Below are 21,742 nucleotides of genomic sequence, written 5' to 3'. Positions count from 1 at the left end.
TACTTCTGACCACATTCCGACTAGACTCGCCCGGCCTCACTCAGTTCATTTTCATTGAGTGAGGCCACACATGTCTTGTCAGCATGTGACCGCATGTATGTAAATCACCAGCACCAGAGAGTGTGCAGTGTGTGCACTGTGAGAATTCAGAAGTCTGCAGTCACATAGAATGACTGCAGACTCATCACAAAGTTGGACAACACCTTTAATATCCCTAACATAAAAAAAAATATGAGAATTAGTCAATATAATAAAAAATATTTACATCCAAGTACCTTATAGGTGACGTCGTCTCTGAAGTTGTTCTCTTTCTTTTCTTCGTCATCTTGTCCAGACTCCATGAGTTTTCTCATCCACAGCCGTCTCTGCAGACTTCCATCTTCTCCGGTCTTGTGCAGCACATCCCCACACGACGCCCTTAAAGATAGCAGTGTCATTATAATCCTCCTGAATAAAAAATATCTGTCTTAGGCCGGAGTCACACATGCGAGAAACACGTCCATATCTCGCATGTGAAAAGCAAGCTCTGGCGCCGGCACTTCGGAGCGGAGCATGCGGCTCCATGTGTTGCTATGCGGCCCCACGCTCCGCTCCCAGAGCTTGCTTTTCACATGCGAGACACGGACGTGTTTCTCGCATGTGTGACTCCGGCCTTACACTGAGCCTCTGAATAAATAATTGCCCCTCACTATATGCCCTGCACAAAGTATGACCCCACACAAAGTATGACCCCACACTGTCCCTCTTATGGTACATGCTCTCCACACTGCCCCGTCCTTTCCATACTTCACGCTGTTCTCTCACACGGAGTCACCCCTAAAGGGCCCAGTCTCTATACTGTGCCCCCTTATCACACTCCCTCTCCTTGGTATACTGTTGCCTCCTGACTATTCCCTAACACTGTTCCCCCATGCTACATCCCCCACACTACTCAGTCTCTATTCTGTGCTCACTCGCACATTTTCCCACCATACTATCTCCTCGCACGTTTCCTCCTCCCTCCTCATACACTTATCTTCTCACTTTCCATACTGCCTCCTCACACATTCCTCCAACTTCCCAAACTGTGTCCGCACTCATGCCATCACCCTCACTTCCCATACTGTGTCCTCTTACTTTTTTACCTCGCTACTCATACTGTATCCACATCCATACCACCACACACCATACTGTGTCTGCACCCATCCCCCTATACATACAAAATCCCCCTATACATGCCCCCCATTTCATAACTTCCTCCTCATATTGTGTCTTCAAATTTCTCCCGCTGTCCCTTCCTTTGCTCTCCAAATGTGTGTCCTCAAATCATACCCGTTACACAAAATCTCACCCAGCCATATCTCACCCAGCTATACTAAATACCCCCATCACAGTAAATCTCCTTCTGCCCGTAACATTAAATACCCCCAACACACACACCGTAAATACCCCCAACACACACACCGTAAATACCCCCAACACACACACCGTAAATACCCACACACACAGTAAATACCCACCCACACAGTAAATACCCCACACACGCACAGTAAATACCCCACACACATGCACAGTAAATACCCCACACACACGCACAGTAAATACCCCACACACACAGTAAACACCCCACACACACGCACAGTAAATACCCCACACACACGTACAGTAAATACCCCACACACACAGTAAATACCCCACACACACGCACAGTAAACACCCCCAACACACACAGTAAACACCCCCAACACACACACCGTAATTACCCCCCCACACAGTAAACACCCCACACACGCACAGTAAACACCCCACACACACAGTAAATACCCCCAACACACACACCGTAAATACCCCCCACACAGTAAATACCCCCTAACACAGAAAATACCCCCTCATACACACAGTAAATACCCCCATACACTAAGTACAACACACACAGTAAATGCCCCCCACCCCCAGTAAACAAACACTATCCACACTCAGTAAACACACAAACTATATGCATTATGAAACAGAGGAGCTGGGTTTGACAGGAGGCTCAGTAATGTGCACACCATCTACCTCTGTACTCAGGGGTTGTTTTGCGCCTGGACCTAGCTATATGGCTCGGTAACATTACATCATCGGATAATCGGTTAATTATCAGATTGTACGGCCATCCTGCATGCAGAGGATCAGAGAGACCCTGTGGCAGAAGGAGGAGGATGCAGCACCAGCTTGCAGCTTTTTAGGCTTAAAAACCTCAAGCACTCAGCCACTCACCCTCAAGCAGCAGGAGCTGCCTTCGGCCCGTCCTTCCCTGTGGTGCGGCTGAAGGACCTGCAGACACCTCTCTCCTGGTCACAAGGTTAGATCATGTGACCGCATTCAATCCACTTCCCCCTTATGTAACTGGAGGACCTGCTGTGACGCCTCCCTCCGGGTCTCATGATTGGGACCTTAACAATTGTGCTACCTTTTTCTGCATCTTTGCTGGACGGACAGATGGACGGGAGGGCCCCTGCACTCCGGGCCCCGTCGCAACTGCGACCGCTGCGACCGCTATAGTTACGCCCCTGGTCTTACCTGGGCCAAGGAGAAAAAGAACTGGACTGTTGCTCAGTGGTACAAGGTGTTGTTTTCAGAAGTAAATTTTGCATTTCATTTGGAAATCAAGGTCCTAGAGTCTGGATGAAGAGTGAAGAGGCCACAATCCAAGCTGCTTGAGGTCTAGTGTGATGTTTCCACAATCAGTGATGGCTTGGGGAGCCATGTCATCTGCTGGTGTAGGTCTACTGTGTTTTCTCAAGACAAAACTCAGCGCAGCCGTCTACTAGGAAATGTTAAAGCATTTCATACTTCCCTCTGCCGACAAGCTTTTTGGAGATGGAAATTTAATTCTTCAGCAGGAGTTGACACTAGTGATGAGCGAGTATGCTCGTTACTTGGGTTTCTCCAAGCATGCTCAGGTGGTCTCCGAGTATTTCAGCGTGCTCGGAGATTTAGTTTCTGTCAACGCAGCTGAATGATTTGCAGCTGCTAGACAGCTTGAATACATGTGGGGGTTGCTTAACCAGATCTCAACCCCATAGAAAACCTTTGGAGGTAGTTAAAAGTCCATGTTGCCCAGCGACAGGCCCAAAACATTGCTGCTCTAGAGGAGATCTGCATGGAGGAATGGGTCAACATACCACCAACAGTGTGTGGCAACCTTGTGAAGACTTACAGAAAACGTTTGACCTCTGTCATTGCCAACAAAGGATATATAACAAAATATTGAGATGAATTTTTGTTATTGACCTAATACTTATTTTCCACCATATTTTGCCAAATAAATCTTACCAAATCAGACAAGGTTATTTTCTGGATTTGTTTTCTCATTTTGACCCTCATAGTTGTGCTCTACCTATGATGTCAGTTGCAAGCCTCTCTCATTTTTTTAAGTGGGAGAAATTGCACAATTGGTGGCTGACTAAATACTTTTTTCCTCACTGTACATACAGACACATTCATGCACATACATATAGCCACATGCATACAGGCACATACATACAGAGACATGCATGCACAGACATACAGACACATGAACCCTAAATTTTCATCACAGACCACTGGCTTCAAAAAGTCTGCAATCAGTGCTTTGAACCGAGGAAGCTCTTGCCTTGGAAATGTATTTCTCCACCTCTTAGTAAACGAATATAAGTTTTAGTGACTGGTTCTCAGAGCAGATCTCTGCTATAATTACCTGGTCACTGTTGGATGTCACTACTTCAACGGAGGTGCAGTTGTCATTTCTCTCTCACTTCCCCAGTAATAATTAGTTTCTCATTTACCCAGGTATAAATAATTCCATATCTTCTATGTGAGAGGGATGTGCCCCCACTCTGGAGATGTCTTTATGGATTTTAACTTTTGTCTACATCAATTTCTTTCTTTACCTTGTACTGGTCATGAGTTACAGCCTATATTATGGCCCAGAGCTGAATTACCAGTTCTATTAGTTGGAACAGAAACAGTCAAGATGCTTGACAAATTTTTAACTGCTTGAACGGAAGAGCAGGATGTGGGTTTACTTTATAGTAGACTTCAACATGCGGGATCTCTACATGTTCTCCAAACCAAGCAAGTCACTATACTGCTGTATTAAAGTCTATGGGAGTCACAGAAAGAAGTGAGAGCTGCTTGCATTGTCGTCTGGTGGGAAAGTGTAGATAATCCGAAAATGTTGAGAGGGAGAAAATGACTGTTCAATCCAAGTACGGTCACTCAATTTATCCTTGGTGTGGTCAAACTGATCAGTGCTCCTTCTCACCTACTTGTCGTGCCTTTATTTCCTAACTTCTCTTCTCTTGAAAGCTCTATCTTTGCAAAATCCAGAGGATAGAGATATATGCTAAATGAGTAAGTGGGAAGGTGCACTGAACTGCTCAGCCAAACCAAAGGCGAGCGCCTGTGCTCGGTTTGAACAGTGAATTTGTGCTGAGAGACTTATTTTAAGAAGGAAGTACCTCTGTAAACATGGGCTCTATCCTGCTCTGTTGTTATTCACATTGACATAGCATGACCCATGGTAAGGTTTTAATATTACCATGATGTGGTGGGATGGCTTTTATGCTTTCTTGATCTGAAAAGTGTTAAATAAGTTCCCCCTATGTTATTTACATGTACCATTACTATTTGCTTGTTCAAGGGTCTATGCTTATTTTGCAGTTTTTTCTTGGTTTTATTAATCAATGCTAGTGTGGCTGACATCCCCACATGTGTAGGGTGGAGTTAAAAAGGGGTGACTTCTCTGCCTCCCTGCTCTCCCTGCTCATGCTGGGATGTCAGTTACATTGCTGTGTGCAGAAGGATTGATTGAGTTCTGGACTAGTCGGGACTGGCCACAGGTAGGAAGAAAAGGGATGATTAAACTAAATTTTGAAATGCATACATTTAACATTTAGAGATAATTTTTCATTTTAAAGGGGTATAGGAGGCTGATAAAACAGTTCTAATACCTCCTAGGGGTAAATCCAGAGGTCAGGTTCCCCTTAATAGAAAATACAGAGTTGTACATTTTTTTTTCCTTTTAAACACATTGGAGCTGTTTGTGAAGGTGGACACAGCTCTTAAGGTACCGTCACATTTAGCGACGCTGCAGCGATCTTGACAACGATGCCGATCGCTGCAGCGTCGCTGTGTGGTCGCTGGAGAGCTGTCACACAGACAGCTCTCCAGCGACCAACGATGCCGAAGTCCCTGGGTAACCAGGGTAAACATCGGGTTACTAAGCGCAGGGCCGCGCTTAGCAATCCGATGTTTACCCTGGTTACCAGTGTAAATGTAAAAAAAAACAAACACTACATACTTACTCGCGTCCCCCGGCGTTCTGCTTCCCTGCACTGTGTAAGCGCCAGCCGTAAAGCACAGCGGTGACGTCACCGCTGTGCTTTACGGCCAGCTGGCGCTCAGTCAGTGCAGGGAAGCAGAACGCCGGGGGACTGTTATGATAAGGTAATTCAGTACCACAATGGACATAGAGGTCAGAGCACATACAGTGACCTGACAATAACTCAAAAACAAAGAACGCGCTCTGAGACGTGGGAACTCTGCTGTCCGCAATCCCTAATCCGCTCCAACCACACTAGAGGCAGCCGTGGATTGCGCCTAACGCTCCCTATGCAACTCGGCACAGCCTGAGAAACTAGCTAGCCTGAAGATAGAAAATAAGCCTACCTTGCCTCAGAGAAATACCCCAAAGGAAAAGGCAGCCCCCACATATAATGACTGTGAGTTAAGATGAAAAGACAAACGTAGAGATGAAATAGATTTAGCAAAGTGAGGCCCGACTTTCTGAACAGAGCGAGGATAGGAAAGGTAACTTTGCGGTCAACACAAAACCCTACAAAAACCACGCAAAGGGGGCAAAAAGACCCTCCGTACCGAACTAACGGCACGGAGGTACACCCTCTGCGTCCCAGAGCTTCCAGCAAACAGGAAAAAGCAAAAAGACAAGCTGGACAGAAAAATACAGCAAACAAAATAGCAAAGCAGAACTTAGCTATGCAGAGCAGCAGGCCACAGGAACGATCCAGGAGGAAACAGGTCCAATACTAGAACATTGACTGGAGGCCAGGATCAAGGCACTAGGTGGAGTTAAATAGAGCAGCACCTAACGACTTCACCACATAACCTGAGGAAGGAAACTCAGAAGCCACAGTACCACTTCCCTCCACCAACGGAAGCTCACAGAGAGAATCAGCCGAAGTACCACTTGTGACCACAGGAGGGAGCTCTGCCACAGAATTCACAACAGTACCCCCCCCTTGAGGAGGGGTCACCGAACCCTCACCAGAGCCCCCAGGCCGATCAGGATGAGCCAAATGAAAGGCACGAACAAGATCAGGGGAATGGACATCAGAGGCAAAGACCCAGGAATTATCTTCCTGAGCATAACCCTTCCACTTAACCAGATACTGGAGTTTCCGTCTTGAAACACGAGAATCCAAAATCTTCTCCACAATATACTCCAACTCCCCCTCCACCAAAACCGGGGCAGGAGGATCAACAGATGGAACCATAGGTGCCACGTATCTCCGCAACAATGACCTATGGAATACGTTATGTATGGAAAAAGAATCTGGAAGGGTCAGACGAAAAGACACAGGATTAAGAACCTCAGAAATCCTATACGGACCAATGAAACGAGGTTTAAACTTAGGAGAGGAAACCTTCATAGGAATATGACGAGAAGATAACCAAACCAAATCCCCAACACGAAGTCGGGGACCCACACAGCATCTGCGATTAGCGAAACGTTGAGCCTTCTCCTGGGACAAGGTCAAATTGTCCACTACATGAGTCCAAATCTGCTGCAACCTGTCCACCACAGTATCCACACCAGGACAGTCCGAAGACTCAACCTGCCCTGAAGAGAAACGAGGATGGAACCCAGAGTTGCAGAAAAACGGCGAAACCAAGGTAGCCGAGCTGGCCCGATTATTAAGGGCGAACTCAGCCAAAGGCAAAAAGGACACCCAGTCATCCTGATCAGCAGAAACAAAGCATCTCAGATATGTTTCCAAGGTCTGATTGGTTCGTTCGGTCTGGCCATTAGTCTGAGGATGGAAAGCCGAGGAAAAAGACAAGTCAATGCCCATCCTACCACAAAAGGCTCGCCAAAACCTCGAAACAAACTGGGAACCTCTGTCAGAAACGATATTCTCTAGAATGCCATGTAAACGAACCACATGCTGGAAGAATAATGGCACCAAATCAGAGGAGGAAGGTAATTTAGACAAGCGTACCAAATGGACCATCTTAGAGAAGCGATCACAGACCACCCAAATGACTGACATCTTTTGAGAGACGGGAAGATCTGAAATAAAATCCATAGAGATATGTGTCCAAGGCCTCTTCGGGACCGGCAAGGGCAAAAGCAACCCACTGGCACGAGAACAGCAGGGCTTAGCCCGAGCACAAATCCCACAGGACTGCACAAAAGAACGCACATCCCGCGACAGAGATGGCCACCAAAAGGATCTAGCCACTAACTCTCTGGTACCAAAGATTCCAGGATGACCAGCCAACACCGAACAATGAACCTCAGAGATAACTTTATTCGTCCACCTATCAGGGACAAACAGCTTCTCCGCTGGGCAACGATCAGGTTTATTAGCCTGAAATTTTTGCAGCACCCGCCACAAATCAGGGGAGATGGCAGACACAATTACTCCCTCTTTGAGGATACCCGCCGGCTCAGATAAACCCGGAGAGTCGGGCACAAAACTCCTAGACAGAGCATCCGCCTTCACATTTTTAGAGCCCGGAAGGTACGAAATCACAAAGTCAAAACGGGCAAAAAACAGCGACCAACGAGTCTGTCTAGGATTTAACCGCTTGGCAGACTCAAGATAAGTCAAGTTCTTATGATCAGTCAAGACCACCACGCGATGCTTAGCTCCTTCAAGCCAATGACGCCACTCCTCGAATGCCCACTTCATGGCCAGCAATTCTCGATTGCCCACATCATAATTTCGCTCAGCAGGCGAAAACTTCCTGGAAAAGAAGGCGCATGGTTTCATCACCGAGCAATCAGAACTTCTCTGCGACAAAACAGCCCCCGCTCCAATCTCAGAAGCATCAACCTCGACCTGGAATGGAAGCGAAACATCTGGTTGACACAACACAGGGGCAGAAGAAAAACGACGCTTCAACTCTTGAAAAGCTTCCACAGCAGCAGAAGACCAATTGACCACATCAGCACCCTTCTTGGTCAAATCGGTCAATGGTTTAGCAATACTAGAAAAATTGCAGATGAAGCGACGATAAAAATTAGCAAAGCCCAGGAACTTTTGCAGACTTTTCAGAGATGTCGGCTGAGTCCAATCATGGATGGCTTGGACCTTAACAGGGTCCATCTCGATAGTAGAAGGGGAAAAGATGAACCCCAAAAATGAAACCTTCTGAACACCAAAGAGAAACTTTGATCCCTTCACAAACAAAGAATGAGCACACAGGACCTGAAACACCGTTCTGACCTGCTTCACATGAGACTCCCAATCATCCGAGAAGATCAAAATGTCATCCAAGTACACAATCAGGAATTTATCCAGGTACTCTCGGAAGATGTCATGCATAAAGGACTGAAACACTGATGGAGCATTGGCAAGTCCGAATGGCATTACTAGATACTCAAAATGGCCCTCGGGCTTATTAAATGCAGTTTTCCATTCATCGCCTCGCTTAATACGCACAAGATTATACGCACCACGAAGATCTATCTTGGTGAACCAACTAGCCCCCTTAATCCGAGCAAACAAATCAGATAACAACGGCAAGGGGTACTGAAATTTAACCGTCATCTTATTTAGAAGGCGGTAATCTATACAAGGTCTCAGCGAACCATCCTTCTTGGCTACAAAAAAGAACCCTGCTCCCAATGGCGACGATGACGGGCGAATATGCCCCTTCTCCAAGGACTCCTTCACATAACTCCGCATAGCGGCGTGCTCAGGCACAGACAAATTAAACAGTCGACCTTTTGGGAATTTACTACCAGGAATCAAATCGATAGCACAATCACAATCCCTATGCGGAGGTAGGGTATCGGACTTGGGCTCATCAAATACATCCCGGTAATCAGACAAGAACTCTGGAACCTCAGAAGGGGTGGATGACGAAATAGTCAGAAATGGAACATCACCATGTACCCCCTGACAACCCCAGCTGGACACAGACATGGATTTCCAATCTAATACTGGATTATGGACTTGTAGCCATGGCAACCCCAACACGACCACATCATGCAGATTATGCAACACCAGAAAGCGAATAACCTCCTGATGTGCAAGAGCCATGCACATGGTCAGCTGGGTCCAGTACTGAGGCTTATTCTTGGCCAAAGGCGTAGCATCAATTCCTCTCAATGGAATAGGACTCCAAGAAAAACCCACAACGCCTAGCATACTCCAAGTCCATCAAATTCAGGGCAGCGCCTGAATCCACAAATGCCATGACAGAATACGAAGACAAAGAGCAGATCAAGGTAACGGACAAAAGAAATTTTGACTGTACCGTACCAATGGTGGCAGACCTAGCGAACCGCTTAGTGCGCGTAGGACAATCAGAGATAGCATGAGTGGAATCACCACAGTAGAAACACAGCCCATTCAGACGTCTGTGTTCTTGCCGTTCAACTCTGGTCAAAGTCCTATTGCACTGCATAGGCTCAGGTTTAAGCTCAGGTAATACCGCCAAATGGTGCACAGATTTACGCTCGCGCAAGCGTCGACCGATCTGAATGGCCAAAGACATAGACTCATTCAGACCAGCAGGCATGGGAAATCCCACCATGACATCCTTAAGGGCTTCAGAGAGACCCTTTCTGAAAATAGCTGCGAGCGCACCTTCATTCCATTGAGTGAGTACGGACCACTTTCTAAATTTCTGACAATATACCTCTATCTCATCCTGACCCTGACACAGAGCCAGCATATTTTTCTCTGCCTGATCCACTGAATTAGGTTCATCGTACAGCAATCCGAGAGCCAGGAAAAACGCATCGATATTACTTAATGCAGGATCTCCTGACGCAAGAGAAAATGCCCAGTCCTGAGGGTCGCCCCGTAAAAAAGAAATAATGATCCTAACTTGTTGAACTGGGTCACCAGAGGAGCGAGGTTTCAAAGCTAGAAATAGTTTACAATTATTTTTGAAACTCAGAAATTTAGTTCTATCTCCAAAAAACAAATCAGGAATAGGAATTCTTGGTTCTAACATAGAATTCTGAACCACAAAGTCTTGAATATTTTGTACTCTTGCCGTGAGTTGATCCACACATGAAGACAGACCTTTAATGTCCATCGCTACACCTGTGTCCTGAACCACCCAAATGTCTAGGGGAAAAAAAAGGCAAAACACAGTGCAGAGAAAAAAAAATGGTCTCAGAACTTCTTTTTTCCCTCTATTGAGAATCATTAGTACTTTGGGCCTCCAGTACTATTATGATAAGGTAATTCAGTACCACAATGGACATAGAGGTCAGAGCACATACAGTGACCTGACAATAACCCAAAAACAAAGAACGAGCTCTGAGACGTGGGAACTCTGCTGACCGCAATCCCTAATCCTCTCCAACCACACTAGAGGCAGCCGTGGATTGCGCCTAACGCTCCCTATGCAACTCGGCACAGCCTGAGAAACTAGCTAGCCTGAAGATAGAAAATAAGCCTACCTTGCCTCAGAGAAATACCCCAAAGGAAAAGGCAGCCCCCACATATAATGACTGTGAGTTAATATGAAAAGACAAACGTAGAGATGAAATAGATTTAGCTAAGTGAGGCCCGACTTTCTGAACAGAGCGAGGATAGGAAAGGTAACTTTGCGGTCAACACAAAACCCTACAAAAACCACGCAAAGGGGGCAAAAAGACCCTCCGTACCGAACTAACGGCACGGAGGTACACCCTCTGCGTCCCAGAGCTTCCAGCAAACAGGAAAAAACAAAAAGACAAGCTGGACAGAAAAATACAGCAAACAAAATAGCAAAGCAGAACTTAGCTATGCAGAGCAGCAGGCCACAGGAACGATCCAGGAGGAAACAGGTCCAATACTAGAACATTGACTGGAGGCCAGGATCAAGGCACTAGGTGGAGTTAAATAGAGCAGCACCTAACGACTTCACCACATCACCTGAGGAAGGAAACTCAGAAGCCGCAGTACCACTTCCCTCCACCAACGGAAGCTCACAGAGAGAATCAGCCAAAGTACCACTTGTGACCACAGGAGGGAGCTCTGCCACAGAATTCACAACAGGGGACGCGACAGACACTGGTACAACGGTAACCAGGGTAAATATCGGGTTACTAAGCGCAGCCCTGCGCTTTGTAACCCGATGTTTACCCTGGTTACCAGTGAAGACATCGCGGAATCGGCGTCACACACGCCGATTCAGCGATGTCTGCGGGAGTCCAGCGACGAAATAAAGTTCTGGCCTTTCTGCTCCGACCAACGATGTCACAGCAGGATCCAGATCGCTGCTGCGTGTCAGACACAACGATATCGCTATCCAGGACGCTGCAACGGATCGCTAGCGATATCGTTGTTAAGGTGTTCAGTGTGAAGGTACCTTTACTGCCTTAGGCCTCATTCAGACGTCCAATTTTTGCGTATGAGTGTTGTCTGTGATTTTCATGGCTAGCACTCATATCTATGAAATGCTGTGGGGCGATTCACGCATTCAATTTTTCCTAATACCGAGCTGTCCATGGAAAATATAGGAGACATGTCCGATTTTGATCGGAGGGTCAGATCAAAATCAGCAACGCAAATCAATGGGTTTTGAAAAAAAATGACATCCGAGTGCGGTCCAATTTTCACGGACTGTCAGAATGGACGAGGTGAATTTTTATTTCTCTATGTATAAGAAAATTGGATGACGCTTGTAGCACACTCTGATCATACTCAGTCTGATTGGAATAATCGGTCCAATTTTTTCGTATACAAAAAAAAATCGACTGGCCGTATTTATCCCAGCGGATTCATACAAATTACTGTATTGTACAGTATATGTAAGTCATATTTATGTAACTTTATATAATATTTAAGTTATTAATAAGATCCATAGACATAATAATCCTAAATATACAGTAAGTGTTTATTTCTGAAGATCGAGGGTCCTACATTACTGACAAGGAACCAAGCAAAAAAGATCCAGAATGTAAAAAGTAGCTCTGCAAAGACAACAAACAATTATAAGGATTGGACATATGGAGCACATTATCTATAGAAGAGCAAAAATGTGTAATGGACTCTATAAGAAGTCATAACTGCACTTACTTAACCTCAGAACGTAAAAGTTTAATATAAAAGAAGGTTTCAGGTTGTCAAACAAAGCAAAGAAAACTGAAGGGTCTAAAGTTGGAAACCTGGAGAAATATTGTAGACAATTCCGCTAGAAAACATGCTGTGAAATCTAAAGGGAGAACCCTGATATTTATTACCGGAGGTTTTATTTCTAGAGGTCCAGACCTACGCTCACTCAGCAGTTTAACAATGAGACAATGCGGTGGAGGGGGAGAAGATCAGGACAGCTTTCCAAGTGTCAGTCTTCTGCGAGCCAAGCGGGTGAGCTCAAGGATTACACTGTTTAGTATGAATAGGCTACTTCAGGTTATTATGGCTGGCTTTACATAGCGTTAGAAAGCTGATCAACTGTCAGACATCTGTTCTGTGGTTGTCACTGGGGTCCTCTAATTGATCTTTTCTTAGTTACAACAGCTTGGGACGTTCAGACAATTCATTCACAAATAGTCTGAGTTGAAAATAAAAAAGAGGACACAGATCTCAAACGTATCCGGTTATTAAAGAAAAACAATTTTATTTAATTTATGTATTTTTTCAGCAGTCAATAGAACACATGAAAAAATGAAATTTGCAATAAATCCTATCAGAATAATCTGCTACTTTCTCCTCCTGGACTGATCTCTCATTCTCAATATTCTCGTTTCACGGGTAAAATCTGTTTTAGAGATTTTCTCATTGATGTGATAGAAGAATGGAGTCGCTGCTCATAAAGTTCTATGGAGAAATGTAACTGATTTCTGGAGAACTTCCAGCAGAATGTCTGTGTCGGCCTCTAGCTCCTCCCCGCTCCATAGAATTCTCTACGCACCAACTGTCATCTCCTATCTCAGTAATCAGTCTTCACTGAATAGAGATTTTACCCATGAATTGAGAGTGACAGATCAATTTAGGAGGAGAAAGAAGCAGATTTCTCGGGTAAGATACGTTACAAAATAGCTTACTTTCTTGTGTACTATTGATTCATGAAATAAAGATTAACCCCTTCACCAGGGCCGGCTCCAGGTTTTTGAGGGCCCCGGGCGAAAGAGTCTCAGTGGGCCCCCCTTTAACACATACCACGATTCATGATCGCATATAAACACAGCCATGTAGTATATAACACAGCCCACGTAGTATATAGCACAGCCACGTAGCATATAACACAGCCATGTAGTATATAACAGCCCACATAGCATATAACACAGCCACGTAGTATATAGCACAGCCCATATAGTATATAGCACAGCCACATAGTATATAACACGGTCCACATAGTTTATAGAACAGCCATCTAGTATATAGCACAGCCCACGTAGCATATAACAGCCCACGTAGTATATAACACGGCCCATGTAGTATATAGAACAGCCATGTAGTATATAGCCCCATAGATGCTCCATACAGATACTTGCCCCATATAGTGCTGCACAAACGTTATGGCCCCATACAGACACTTGCACCATATAGTGCTGCACAAACGTTATTGCCCCATAAGATGCTCCATACAGACACTTGCCCCATTTGCTGCTGCTGCGATTAAAAAAAAATCACATACTCACCTCTTCGTCGCTCAGGCACCCGGCACTTTCAATATTCACCTGCTCCTCGTTCCAGCCGCCGCTCCATTTTCTTCAGCGTCTTCTGCACTGACACTGAGGCAGATGGCACGCACTAACCACGTCACCGCGCCCTCTGACCTCAGCGTCACTGCAGAGGACGTGGAAGACGGAGCGGCGGCTGGAACGAGGAGCAGGTGAATATCGCGCAGCACTGCGCTCCCCTCCCCGTTATACTCACCTGCTCCCGGTGCTGTGCAGTCCCTGTTTCCCGGCACCGGCAGCTTCTTCCTGTATTGAGCGGTCACCGTTACCGCTCATTACAGTAATGAATATGCGGCTCCACCCTTGTATAGATGTGTTGTGAAAACTTTGAACCCTCAAGTGTTTCACTACAGTTTATAACGCAGAGCCATGAAAATAAAAAATCTTTTTTTTTCCACAAAAATAATTTTGAAGCCCCCGGTTTTGTATTTTCTCAAGGGTAACAGGAGAAATTGGACCCCAAAAGTTGTTGTCCAATTTGTCCTGAGTACGCTGATAATCCATATGTTGGGGTAAACCCTTGTTTGGGCGCACGGGAGAGCTCGGAAGGGAAGGAGCACTGTTTTACATTTTCAATGCATAATTGGCTGGAATTGAGATCGGATGCCATGTCGCGTTTAGAGAGCCCCTGATGTGCCTAAACAGTGGAAACCCCAATTCTAACTGAAACCCTAACCCAAACACGCCCCTAATCCTAATCCCAACCCTAACCACACCCCTAACCCTAATCCCAACCGTAAATGTAATCCAAACCCTAACTTTAGCCCCAACCCTAACCCTAACTTTAGCCCCCACCCTGACCCTAACCCTAACTTTAGCCCCAACCCTAAGCCTAACCCTAATGGAAAAATGGAAATAAATACATTTTTTAAAATTTTATTATTTTTCCCTAACTAAGGGGGTGATGAAGGGGGTTTGATTTACTTTTATAGCATTTTTTGGTGGATTTTTATGATTGGCATCCGTCACATACTAAAAGACGCTTTTTATTGCAAAAAATAGTTTTTGCATCACCACATTTTGAGAGCTATAATTTATCCATATTTTGGCCCACACAGTCATGTGAGGTCTTGTTTTTTGCGGGGTGAGTTGATATTTTATTGCACTTTTTGTTCAGCAGTATGATGATAAAGCATTGTTTTTTGCGTTGTTTTTTATTTTTTTTGCAGTGTTCACTGAAGGGGTTAACTAGTGAGATAGTTTTAAAGAGCGGGTCGTTATAGACGCGGCGATACCAAATATGTGTACTTTTATTGTTTTTTTTATTTACATAAATAAATGGATTTATTGGAAAATATTTTTTTTTTCTTTATTTGGAGATTTTTTTTTTTTTTTTATACATTCTATTTTTTTTTTACTTTATAACATTGTCCCAGGGTGGGACATCACTATATTTCATCAGATCGCTGCTCTGACACTTTGCATAGCACTGTGTCAGATCAGCGATCTGACAGGCAGTGCAGGAGGCTTTCCGGCGCCTGCTCTGAGCAGGCGGCGACAAGCCACCTCAGTGAAGGACCCGGAAGGAGCTCCGTGGCCATTTTGGATCCAGGGACTCCTTCCAGAACACCGGAACAACGCGATCGCATCGCGTTGTTCTGGTGGGAGAGCGCAGGGAGCCCCCGTCTGCGCGATGCCCCTCTATGTCGCTGTCACTACTGACAGCGGCATCAGAGGGGTTAAATGCCCACGATCAGCGCTAGCGCCGATCGTGGGCATTGCTGCGGGGTGTCAGCTGTCACATACAGCTGACACCCGCACGCGATCACTGCGATGCTCACTGTGAGACCTCGCGATTGTGCCACCGTACTAGTACTGCAGTTTGTGGGAACTCAGTTCCCGCAGAGCAGTACAAGTACGGCGCATGTCGGTTGCACATGGCTCAGTGCAGTGAGATCTAATCACTTAGTAATATTGCTTCATGTTATATATTTTGTGAAGTCAAACTGTATATTTTTTCACTTGGCCAATTTTTTTCAAAAGCATTTAATGTATTGTTTGCTTAAAAAATATTTTTTTTGTGAAGAGGTACACCACCAGCGTTCAGCTGTAAATTGTAGTGGTATTACTGCTATGGCAGGGAGAGCTTGATTTCCCAGCAGTGCCGCTTTGGGTATGATGAAGTATTTCATAGTTTTCATTTAATTCAAACTCTTGTTGGGTCTTCCAGAGTGAGTGAAGCTTTTTGTAGCCCCCTATTCAGAAATAGAGCGGGTGTTAAACAAGGTACACCATGGCAGGCGGAAAATCTCACGCAAGTTATAATGGAGGAGACGTACCATAATTGAAAACAGCTGAATGAATGGCATTCCTTGCCCCCATACATATTGGGGAAAAGTCGTCCAAACCTGCCAACTGACTACTTTCTGTGTATGGACCATTTGACTTTCCCCTCACAGCTCATATTCTGGAAGAAGAAGATCAGACATTTTAAAGTTTGATGCTCAGTCCATTTGTTTCTAGAGGAAATACGGTGATCAGGGTCGGAGTTACATATTTCTGCTCCCTAGGCCAAAATACATAATTCTATGATTCCTCTCCCTCAAAAAGTTGACTAGAAATGTATTGATTCCAAAGTTGTCATGCCCGCTTAAACAAACTTCAGCATCACATGTCTCATCAGATTTAAGTTTCCTGAGAATCAAATGCTTTTCATCGCGCTCATATACTTTCTTTTCAGAAATGTTGAGAGCATCTTCTTCATACAAGTCAAACTGTTCTAGTTGTTCTATCAAGAACTCTACTAGTGATTGGAGAACTTCAGCAACTTCCAATAAATCAATTTCCACATTTTGCACATATTTGTTCACTTGGTGTAAGCTGAGCAACACCTTTCCCCAGAATTGTGCCATGAACGCAGTTTCAATTCTTCGCAGGTTGATAAGTTTACCTCTAGCTTCTCCTCAAGTTCCTGATTTTTGGGTTTCATCACTTTCGAGAAATCTTAAAACATCTATAATGGCAGTAGATATGTAGAAGTCAAGCGATATGAGCAGAATGAATCACTTGGGATCACTATTCTAACACTTAGGGTATCTGCACACGCTGCGGATTACTCCGTATTTGTTTCCAAACTGATTTTGGTAAATCCGCAGGTAAACCGCACTGCGGATTTCCTGCAGATTTACCACGACTTTTTTGCGGATTTTGTGCGGATTCCACCTGCAGTTTTACACCTGTCGATTCCTATTATGGAGCAGGTGTAAACCGCTGTGGAATCCGCACAAAGAATTGACATGCTGCGGAATAAACAACACTACGTTTCTGTGCAGTTTTTTCCGCAGCATGTGCACTGGGGATTTTGTTTTCCATAGGTTTACATGGTACTGTAAACTCATGGAAAACTGCTGCGAATCTGCAGCGGCCAATCCGCAATCCGCAACATGTGCACATATCCTAAATCTGGAATTTTCCTTTAACATGAGGTATATACTGAGTTTGTCAGAGAAATGGCAAAGCAAGACAGTGCAAGTGGTGGAGATGGGCAATGTAAACATAACACTAAATTTATTTGAGGTATTTAGATGTACGTTTTAATGTTTTTTTATATGGCCTTTGAACATTTTGTAAATATTTGCTTGTTATTTCTGCTGTATATAAGCCCCCTTCACTGCCTGCTGCACCCTAGGCCATGGCCTAGGTTGGCCTTATGAGAAATCATCCCAATATGCTGATTGCCATTGAAGGTTTATGAGCATCTTAAGCCCCTGTCAGACACCTCTGAAGTAAGCTTCCTAAAGAACAATAGGATCATGCATGCCATGCTGAATTTCTCTTGGTATCTGCTGTCGAGAGAGAGTCATGACACCGCCATACACATATGGTTAGTCAGCCCTAGCAAAATGTAATGTGTATAACGACTGCAAGTAGTCTCCAAAGTTTCTTTATTATAGTAAATTCAAAATTAAAATGATATCAGCCAAACCTGTCATATTCAGCGGACTGGCTGACAATCTAGGGCAGTGTTTCCCAGACTCCAGTCCTCACGGCCTCCAATATGTCAGGTTTTCAATTTCACCTTAGTATTGCACAGGTTATGGAAGTATTATCAAGGCATCAAGAATTCTCTCACCTGTGCAATACTATGGAGATCCTGAAAACATGACCTGTGGGGGGCCATGAGGAGTTGAGTTTGGAAAACACTGATCTAGTGTGTATGAGGGCTTCTCAACTCTCCCACAAAGGTGTCAAGAAACATTTCAGCAACCTGATTTTTCTGTTCCTTCATGCATATGGAAAGGTCAGAAGAGATAGTTGTTGGGCAAACAAGCATTCGCCATTGTAAGGTGTGACAACTACAAGACCAAGCATGTCACATGCTATAGAAATAGGATCATCATTTCATCATGGTTCCACTATAACATTTCAGTAATTCTGTTCCCTTTAATTTTCAAGTCATTTCCACAACTAAAGTATTGGCATCATGTACATACAGAACCCATCCTTTGATATATGTCCCATTGATGTTGTGACATTTTTTGAAGGACTATGCGAAAACAAAGTGCGGCGACCTACACCTGAGCTGAGCGTCTTGCTTGCCTCCTTTGATGACGATGAGCTCACAGTCTTGACTTTGGTAAGTAGTTCACACGGGTCTGTGCGCTTTATCATTTTAGTTTTAATTCCATAATAATCAGTTTCTTGGTTTATAAGAAGATTCTTCAGACACAATAGCTGCACATTAAGAACACATCTGAAAGAGATTTGCTATCCATCTGACAGGTGTCTCACTCTGTACATAACCCAGAACACCAGCTCACGACACAGCCAGTCATCAGGGCTGGATTACAAGACTAAGGCCCTCGTTTATTAAAGTCTGCAAAGTGTCTGACTGGTATTAGGTTGCCTAACCAAGCTGGATGCATGAGAGCGAGATGGATGCACTCTGCAATATGATAGCAGCAAGATAGCAGATGTGCGCGCTACTATCTCTTTGTGTCCTTAATCATTTTCACATGCTTATTCAATTTCCTCTCCCTTTATCTACAGTCAAGATTTTATATTCTCTGCCAAATTCATCACTTTTTTCCCCAAATTCCAACTTCTAAGCAGCCTGTCTTCTGATTAAGGCAATTTCTTGACTTTTAGACCCTGACATCTGGAAAAGAAATCTCGTCTGCAAAGTGGAATAGAGAAATGTTCTGATGTCAGTTTACCTTCTTTGACTTAAATGGAGCTTGATACATTTCATGTAAGCGAAAATGGATGCACATTCACCCAAACACGTTACACTGGTCTACGTATATGGAATACATCATATGTCATGTAATGTTTCCGCCACAGGTCTTCATTCGTCCATTGTCACCCAAAGGTCATCAGAAAAGCCAGAATTCCTCTGCATTTTTTACTGCAGACGTGAATGGCACCAATGATATAGCCCAGACCTTCACAACAGTAGGCTATATAGCTGTGACGAGTAATGACTCCTACTGTAAAAATATGTATATCATGTTAATTAAAAAGGTATACCAACAGATTCAGCACAATATATATATATATATATGCAAAAAACACATTCTTTGGCAACACATTGCATATTTTGCACAGATTCTCGATTGGATTGAGGTCTGGACTTTGACTTGGCCATTCTAACACCTGGCTACATTTATTTGTGAACCATTCCATTGTAGATTTTGCTTTATGTTTGGGATCTAGTCTCAGGTCTTTTGCAGACTCCAACAGGTTTTCTTCAAGAATGGTCCTGTATTTGGATCCATCCATCTTCCCATCAATTTTAACCATCTTCCCTGTCCCTGCTGAAGAAAAGCAGGCCCAAACCATGATGCTGCCACCACCATGTTTGACAGTGGGGATGGTGTATTCAGGGTGATGAGCTGTGTTGTCTTTATGTCAAACATATCGTTTGGCATTTTTGCCAAAAAGTTCGATTTTGGTTTCAACTGACCAGAGCACCTTCTTCCACATATTTGGTGTGTCTCCCAGGTGGCTTGTTGCAAACTTTAAACGACACTTTTTATGGATATCTTTGAGAAATGGCTTTCTTCCTGCCACTCTTCCATAAAGGCCAGATTTGTGCAGTGTACGACTGATTGTTGTCCTATGGACAGACTGTCCCACCTCAGCTGTAGATCTCTGCAGTTCATCCAGAGTGATCATGGGCCTCTTGGCTGCATCTCTGATCAGTCTTCTCTTTGTTGGAGGTGAAAGTTTAGAGGGACGGCCGGGTCTTGGTAGATTTGCAGTGGTATGATACTCCTTCCATTTCAATATGATCGCTTACACAGTGCTCCTTGGGATGTTTAAAGTTTTGGAAATCATTTTGTATCCAAATCCAGCTTTAAACCTCTCCACAACAGTATCATGGACCTGCCTGTTGTGTTCCTTGGTCTTTATGACGCTCTCTGTGCTTCAAACAGAACCCTTAGACTATCACAGAGCAGGTGCATTTATACGGAGACTTGATTACACACAAGTGGATTATATTTATCATCATTAGGCATTTAGGACAACATTGGATCATTCAGAGATCCACAATGAACTTCTGGAGTGAGTTTGCTGCACTGAAAGTAAAGGGGCCAAATAATATTGCACGCCCCACTTTTCAGTTTTTGAATTTCCACAAAAATTTTAAATAACCAATAAATTTCGTTCAACTTCACAATTGTGTTCCACTTGTTGTTGATTCTTCACCAAAGATTTACATTTGGTATCTTTATGTTTGAAGCACGGATATGTGGTAAAAGGTTGAAAAGTTCCAGAGGGCCGAATACTTTCGCAAGGCACTGTACATACTGTGGGTAGGCAGCAACAGAGGTTTCAATTCCTACAGCAATCCGTACACCAGGGGAATGTTTGAAGTCAGTTTTGCTTGTGGCTGTGTTACTGTTATTTGCTTTATATTTATCAAAGTGTCGTAAAATATTTTAAAAAATTGTCGTATCACAAGATATTACACTTCTGTCTAAAAACGTTACTCCACTTTCTACGCGACCCCCCTACTGGATTGACTTTGCTGATTTGCTTACAATAAATTCCCCACTAGTGATTTTTTTTACTACATAAAGTTTATGCCCTAAGTTATGATTATTATTATTATTATTATTATTATTATTATTATTTATTGTTATAGCACCATTTATTCCATGGCGCTTTACATGTGAGGAGGGGTATACATAATAAAAACAAGTACAATAATCTTAAACAAGTTGCTTCATGTCTTTAAGGTTAAATATCTGTATCAGATAGGACGGCATTGTGCGCTTTCCTCCCAGCAGTGTCCTAGAGGCTATGTTTGTATTAGGGAAAAGAGGCTTGTGGAGAAAGTAATTAATATATAATTATATTTTTTTTTCGTTAATTTCCTTTTAGTATTCTTTCAGGGCCAGATTAATCATTAGGCAGTCACAGCAGTGGTCCTGTGCCCATAGGCAGAAAAGGCTGAGTGGCAGCACAGCAGGAATAACTAATTCATTATCTTTCACTGGCATAATTACAAGTAAGTAAGTCATCTTAAAGGGATTGTCAGGGCTCTCTTCCCATTATGTGTGTGTACCTAGGCTGCAGAATGCTGACAGTTTGTAATATACTCCCTGTCAGCATTCTGCACCACTGCCTAGATACCACACTTGGGGATGTAGTGAGCTCTCTCCTGATTCTGGATGAGGTGGTCACAGCCCATGTAGACTGTTCCTGGCTGGCAGATACTGGACGTGTAACAACAATGCTGTTACCCCTGCATGGTTCCCCTTCCTCCTCCATGCAGAGACGCCGACATACTCACCACCCCAGCCTCACTGTGACCTTTTCTTCTCCTGCTCCCCTGCTTCCTGTGCACGTTTCCCGGCCATGTGCTTAGCACATGCGCAAAGGGACAGTGCTTGTTTTTTTAAAATGCCCCCA

At 44.1% G+C, this 21,742-nt stretch overlaps 1 long non-coding RNA gene across 1 annotated transcript; it reads left to right on the top strand.

Moving 5' to 3' along the window:
• The first annotated feature begins 4,733 nt into the window (after positions 1-4,733).
• On the top strand, positions 4,734-20,727 carry LOC138657641 (uncharacterized). Its single transcript, XR_011317106.1, has 3 exons — positions 4,734-4,844; positions 18,367-18,458; positions 18,971-20,727. It is a non-coding gene; the product is annotated as an uncharacterized lncRNA (long non-coding RNA).
• The last annotated feature ends 1,015 nt before the right edge of the window (positions 20,728-21,742 follow it).

The sequence above is a fragment of the Ranitomeya imitator genome, chromosome 1, assembly GCF_032444005.1.
Source record: "Ranitomeya imitator isolate aRanImi1 chromosome 1, aRanImi1.pri, whole genome shotgun sequence".
Lineage (NCBI taxonomy): Eukaryota > Metazoa > Chordata > Amphibia > Anura > Dendrobatidae > Ranitomeya > Ranitomeya imitator.
The sequence above is the reverse complement of the archived record's forward strand: the minus strand, read 5'-3'. Positions and strand labels throughout refer to the sequence as shown.